Genomic DNA, 7320 nt, shown 5'->3' with positions numbered 1-7320 from the left:
AACTCTGCAATTAACATAGTGAAGAATTTTGTGCTTCAAGTAATGCACTGACCACACACTGAGTGAAAAATGATAGCAACACAAAGAGATCCAGTAGAGCTTTCATAGCTCAGTTGCAATTTTTCAGGAAGTCGTGTATATGATTAATGCTTTTGTATTTTTTCTTATTCAAACTAACAATCAGCTTAATTTAGACCCTTGAGAGTCTGTGATGTATTCGTTGAAACCAGATCTAAAATTACTATCATGCTGTTGGTAAGAAAATGTCCTTTAAATAGATGGTGATGTCATAATTCAAGGACTCATTGTTTCAGCTACTCCGTATTAACTGAGTTCAATTATGAAAGAAAGAAAGAAAGAATGCTCACAAAGTAAGATTTTTTCCTGTCCATTTTACTGTTAAAAATGTTGTAGCAAAGTTAATAGATTTGTAATTTACAAACAGTAATTTACTGTTGTAAACTCTGATTTGCAAACAGTACGGAAGTGGAAAATTATTTTTCCTCTTAACTTTGCACCATCAGGATATTCTGGGGGTAGGGAAGCAGACTCCTCTATTAATTCCTTGCTGATTTGTTATAGAAAGAGCAGATCCGTTTCTCCTTCTTGCCCTAATTCACCCCACTGAAGATAAATAGCAAAATAGCATCAAGGACATTGCAAATCATCTACCCCATGGACACAAATTAATGGTAAATTTACTTACAGGTGGGTTTGCCTAATAAAGTTAATTTTGGTCTCACCTTTGATTAAAAAAAAATGTTCCACTTATTGTGGGCTTTCTATGTTCCAGACACTGTTCTAAGTATTTTTAAAAATAACTTTAATTACTTCCCAACAGGCTAAAGGGGTAAGTAATACTCTCATCCTTATCATATGGAGAGGGAAACTGAGAATCACAGTGCTTATGTAAAATGCCCAGGGTCACACAGGTAGCAAGGGACATGGCAAAGCTGGGATCTTTGCAGCTGGGGCTAACCAATTTCCCTGTAGCTAAAAATGATTGTTTTCTTACTTCTAGAACTTTAAATGATATATGGGTGCACGTGTGTGTGTCTGTGTGTGTGTGTGTGTGTGTGTGTGATATGAATATGAATGTATATGACTTCTTGTTTCTATTGCTCAATAGCAAATATGGAATCTATTTTCTATTAGATAGGTCTAATTTTTCTCTGCTTTATCAGAGATTAAATGCAAATCAGGAAAGACATCTGAGATACCCTGAAATTATCCTTTCCTTGACTCTCATAAGCTTTATATCAAATACATTAAGGAATCTACCTCCTTGTCCTTCATAAATGTGCTCAGGTTTATGAAATATGAAAAGTGACAGATTGTTTATTAAGTCATTTAATCACTAACACATCTCCTCTCTTTCTCAAATAGTGAGATATTACTCCAGATGCTAGGGAAGTTAATAAGCTCATAACTAAGTGATTGAGAGGAGTTGTAATACATCTGTAACTGTCTCGTAATGCAAGGTAAATAAGCTAGAATTTATCTCCTGACACTCATAGGGCTGCCAGGAGACAGAAAACTTCTCCATTTCTGCCAGATTCATTTCATGTAAATTTTTCTGGCCTTTGCCAGAGAATATAAATTTAGGGGGCAAGGTGGTTGAGGGCTTCAGAACACTTTACTCTTGGGATTCTGCCCCCAGAACAGCTCCACGCATGAAACAGGTAACTCTTCCAATTTAAGATGTAATATGTGTACAAATTCACAGTAATTTCATCTTTGTCTCTTCCCATCAGGCATTCAGAGTCTTTCCCAATGCATATCTAATTTTTAGACCAGCGTGAGGGCATCTAGAATCCAACTTTTGATCCCTGGAGTCATAAAGATATAGTCTCACATTACATCACTTGGTTCAGGTCTAAACTCCTTTTTAAAATTTTTATACCTTTTTTCTGGATCCTTTTTCTCACCTTCAACCTCTAGCTGAGGGTTCAGTCTTTCTGGTCCCTGAAATTTGTATAGTGTACAGTTCTAGGAGCTGCCTAGACTTCTGTATAGCTGTGCCAGGAGCTTAGTTGCTCCCAGTTACCAGCATGGGAAGCCTTGCTCAAAGTGTATTATCATGTTAGATTAACAATACACAGGATTGCAATTCAATTGGGCAGTATCAGAATCAAGCTGATTGTTTTCTCTTTTACGTTTTTTGTCACAAGGGTAACTACTGATCTCACTAACACTTAGGAGATTATAAACGTATAGTAGTCCTAGCACGTCCATTCATGGTGACAATTACCTTTCTCAGATTGTAAATTCTAGTTCAGAATAAGAAGTTCAGCTATATTGTATGTCTACAGTAAAATAAGCCATTCTACCAACTTTTATTGAGCAGTTGCTTCATGCCAGGTGCTGTGCTTGTTCTCATACTGCTAATACTTGCAGAAATGCAAATTATTGATTTTGTATGAGATCATTAGTCCTGAAAGGAGGCCCCCAGAGTCTTGGAATTAATCCTTCAGCAAGTAGGAGTGCCAGCCTAAGCCTTGGCTTAGCCACATCGCTGAAATCTTAACCATCCCAAGGGCTTTTGACTTTTTTTGTTTGTTTTGATACTTAATGTATTTAACTTAAAATATATATTAAATTATTCTTCTAAATATTTACTATTCTTATATAATTAATAAAAACTAATATTTTACAAAGCTAAATTTCTTAAGAATTTAAACATTGAAAACTTAACCAGTCAAATTCTTCTAGACACATCAATAACATTGAGTCCCACATGCCTACTTCTCCCAAGTGCTTTTAGCGACATAAACTCAGATAAAACAAAAATCATGACAATAGTCACAAAATTTGTCTTCATACATATGCTTAACTTTTACAAAACACTAATACTCTATTCAACTGATTCCTCATACTACATAAATTTATTTTGTGCCAAGTTGGAGTAACAAAATCATTTATTTTTGTGATTTCAAAAGAAATCGATTCAAAAGGAAAAAGAACATTGTTTTGCATTAGTCAAGGTTGCAGCATCAGGACTGGGTCACTGACTGCTGTATTGGTTTCCTTGTCTTGGTAACAATTCACTGGTTATGTCAATGGGATTATTTGATCTATGCTTTTGCTTGGAACCTTTGCCAGCTTCTGCCTTCCTGCTATCCATCCAACTACTCCTAGTCCCAGTGTATTTCACCTCAGTTTTCTATGGCTGCATATGTCTTACTGGAATTTTATTAGAGATTTGAGAAGATTTGCATATAACATTTTTGATATATATATTTGCAGATAACATATTTCATGTATATGTATATATATTTGATAATGGCAGATTTATATGCAGCTGTAAGAAATAATACAGAGTAATACCATGTGCACTTTACCCAGTTTCCCACAATGGTAATACCTTGCAAAGTTATACTTTAACATAACAACCAGGATATTACATTGATACCATTGAGATACAGAACATTTCCATCACAAGGATCTGTCCTGTTGCCCTTTTATAGAGATATCCACTTCCCTCCTGCCCCCTTCCCCTTTTTAAGCCCTGGCAACAACTAATCTGTTCTCTATTTCTATAATTCTGTAATATCAAGAATGTTAATGAAGGTGGTCAAAAGGTATAAACTCCCAGTTAGAAGATAAATAAATCTCAGGGATATAATGTCCCACATGGTGGCTATAGTTACCAATACTGTATTACACATTATAAAATAGCTAAGAGAGCACATCTTAAATGTTTCCACCACAAAAAAGAAATGGTAATTTTGTGAGGTGATGGAGATGTTAACCAATGCTATTGTGTTAATCATTTTTCAATATATTGAATATAACAAATCAACCTATTGTACCCTTTAAGCTTACCCAATGTTATATGACAATTGTATCTTAATAAAGTTGGAAAAAAGATGCTTTTACAAAAGAATAAAGTGCATATTTGTAACATTATTCATAATAATGAACCACTTTTCAATATATATTTGTATAAAAAGAATTTTCATTACCAGTTTAGTGAGAAAAATAAAATGCATAATAAAAAACCATTGGAAAATACAGTTATCTGTAATGTTTCCTTCTTTATTTAAAATGTTACTCTCTTTAAAATTATAGGGACTGAATAACCAAGGTCAAATGAATTTCTGCAAAGAAGTGGTTTTTCAAACAATGCTGAATTATATTTATTATGATTACAACAAAGAGTATGATGGTTGCCAGTAAACAGACAGAACTCACCATCCCACATCTTCTGATAGTTAAGCAAGAGATATATTACCTGCCTGAAAGTCCTGAACAGTGACTGTAATGGTATGATCACTGAATGGAGAATCGTTAACACCTGAGCTCTGTCAATAACAATAACAAGCTGTAAGTATGACCTCAGGCAAATCACTTTATTAATCTGTCCATTGGTGGGAAAATTGGATCAGATGACCTCTAAATACCTGCCACTTCAAGCAGAGTTTGTGGTTACATTTTTTACATTATTGTGCACAAAAAATGTAAATTTATTACTCATCCAAATGCAGCAGGAAAGTCAACAGTTAAATTAATTTAGTTAAAAAAAATCAATGTGCGATGATATGAAGAAGAAATCTGCTCCAGGTCCTGTCTTTAGATAGGAGACCAATTATTTAAAGTGGATATCTAGATGTAAGGACCTCCAGGATCTTATCTGCTACAGTCCAGTGAAAAATGAGCATTCATAGGATTTACCCAGTATATGGTTCACATCATGTTTGAACATGTGTTTGAACAGATGTTTTGTTTTGTTTTTTGGGGGGGTACCAAATTACTTTATTTGAAGAATGGTACAAATGAAAGTTAAGTAGATGTTTTGGTACAACTTATAGAAAAGGTAAAGGTAACCCCAACATGCATGCACTGCCTTGGCGACCAGGGAAGTCACCCTTGTGGCTATGGGAAGACAGCCTAAGGCTTAGCTCTCACTATCACTGTTTCCCAAGGTGTGCTTGTCAAAGAGATACTCTGCCATGCCAGATTCGGTAGCCCCCATCTTGCGCAGGTTGGTTACGTGGTCACCCAATTCTTTGATGGATTTCACCTGCTCATTCAGGTAATGAGTCTCAATGAAGTCACACAAATGGGGGTCACTTTTATCAGTGGCCAGTTTGTGCAGTTCCAGTAGTGACTGATTCACGCTCTTTTCCAAATGTAATGCACACTCCATTGCATTCAGCCCTTCTCCCAATCATCACGGTCTGGTTTCTTGATATCTGAAGGAAGATTCGGCCACCTCGGTTCTGCAGCTTTTGGCGAAGTTCTTCAAAGCCACATCATCGGTAGTAAGTAGTAAGACATGGACAGGTAGACGTAGGAGGCGTAGAGCTCCAGGTTGATCTGGTGGTTGATGGCAGCCTCCGAGTCCTGGTGGTAGTTCTGGCTCACCTGTGAGGGGGATGCGGTCGTCATGGCGGCGGCTGAGAAAAGGTGGCGGCGAACGGTGGCTGGGGCCTTGGAGCGGTCCGAGGGCGCGACGAAGAGATGGCGGAGGGCTGGCTCTGAAGGGCCGGCCCGGGTGGGGGACGAGCGCCGGGTTCCGTCCAAGCACTGTTGAAGCAGGAAACGGCGGGGACTCTTGGCGGAGACTGTGGCCTGAACAGATGTTTGAACATGTGTCCACTTGTATGCAGATTTTTTTGATAAATATATTGGAAATTTTTTTGGAGATTTGTGACAATCAGAAAAAAACCTTGCAGATGAGCTTCATAGCCTAGAAATACTGAAAAATTTAAGAAAAAAAATAGTATTCTAATAAGAATACAGTATAACATACAAAATACGTGTTAATTGTTTATATTACTGGTAAGGCTGGTGGTCAACAGTAGGCTACTAATGGTTAAGTTTTGGGAATCAAAAGTTACACACAGATTTTCAACTGTATAGGGGGTCTGCGCCCCTAACCCCCATATTTTTCAAGGGTCAACTGTACTGATAGGGTTCAGGACAGACAGCCGTAAAATGTGCCACTTTGACAAGTGGATTATTTCAAGTTGAAATCAATCAAGGCCCAAAAGATTCAGGAAGAACTTTTACCTCCCCCGCCACTTCCCTCCCCTCCTCCCCTCCCCCTGCCTGAAAGGCCTAAAAAGAGCCTGGGTGGCTCAGTCGGTTGGTTAAGCATCTGCCTTTGGCTCAGGTCATGATCTCAGGGTCCTGGGATCAAGCCCAGTATCGTACTCTCTGCTCAGTGGGGGAGTTTGCTTCTCTCTCCCACTCTCTGTGCTCTCTCTCTCTCAAATAAATAAATAAAATCTTAAAAAAAAAAAAAGTGAAAGGCCTAGAAAGAAATAGAGGTCCAGGAAGAAATTATCACTAGAAATAATTACAAAGATGGTGGTTTAGGTGTTGTTGGGCTCAGCAGGGGAGAAGCACTGCAGGGCCCAGAGATCAAATTTGTCTGTGTATCCCCCTGTCTGCATGGTATGGCAAACACTGTTTACCAAACATTTGCTCTTCCCATCTTCCTATGAACTGTCTTCCCCTTCTTTGAAGTCTCAGACCTCTACCCCCTTTTCCTTAGCTCAGGTTGGCATATAAGCCTAAATTGCTTGACTACCTGTGGGTCACATAGTCTTATGGGGCTCCCATTTGTATGTAATTAAATTTATTTTTCTCCTTTAATCTGTTTTATGTCAGTTTATTTTTTTATTTAAATTCGATTAGCCAACATATAGTGCATCATTAGTTTCCGATGTAGTGTTCTATTTATCAGTTGCGTATAACACCCAGTGCTCATCGCATCATGGGCCCTCCTTAATGACCATCACCCAATTGTTTTATATCAGTTTAATTAATAGAATAACCAAAAGAACCTAGAAGGGTAGAGTAAAAATTTTTTCTCTTCTACAATACTAATAGGTAGTCACAAGTTTCTTTTGGACTGTAAGTTATCTTGGTGACCAGGGAAAGTTTATCTTTACATCTTACCCATTTGGTACACTGTCAGATTCATAATAAGCACTCAGTAAATTTATCTCGACAAATGAAATAGTATGAGAGGTAGTGGGCTGTTCATGGAATTATAAATTGTTAGCACTAAAAAGGACTTCATCCATCATGCAACTATTTATTTATGTGATCTAATAATTCTCTACCTTGGCTGCTAAATAACAAAAGCTGAAGAACTTTTTAATACAATCCACACCCACAGTTTCTGATTTTATTGATTTGGAGTGGGACCCAGCATAGTGTTTTGTAAAAGCTTTCCAGGTGATTCAGCTAGGGTGGTGGAAAAAGAAAACAGATCTTGCCTATTGCTGTCATTTTCAAGGAGTCAATCACAAGAGATTTGAGGTGATCAGTACATGCGTGTTCGTGGCAGAACACAGCTGGACCCCG

At 37.6% G+C, this 7320-nt stretch overlaps 1 pseudogene; it reads right to left on the bottom strand.

Annotated features, from left to right (window-relative positions):
* Positions 1-4745: 4745 nt before the first annotated feature.
* On the bottom strand, positions 4746-5406 carry LOC112837818 (ferritin heavy chain pseudogene; annotated as a pseudogene).
* Positions 5407-7320: the final 1914 nt, after the last annotated feature.

This window comes from Callorhinus ursinus, unplaced genomic scaffold (genome assembly GCF_003265705.2).
Source record: "Callorhinus ursinus isolate GAN/ISIS: 27379988/994484 unplaced genomic scaffold, GSC_fseal_2.0 scaffold22, whole genome shotgun sequence".
Lineage (NCBI taxonomy): Eukaryota > Metazoa > Chordata > Mammalia > Carnivora > Otariidae > Callorhinus > Callorhinus ursinus.
This window is presented reverse-complemented; position numbering and strand designations above follow the sequence as displayed.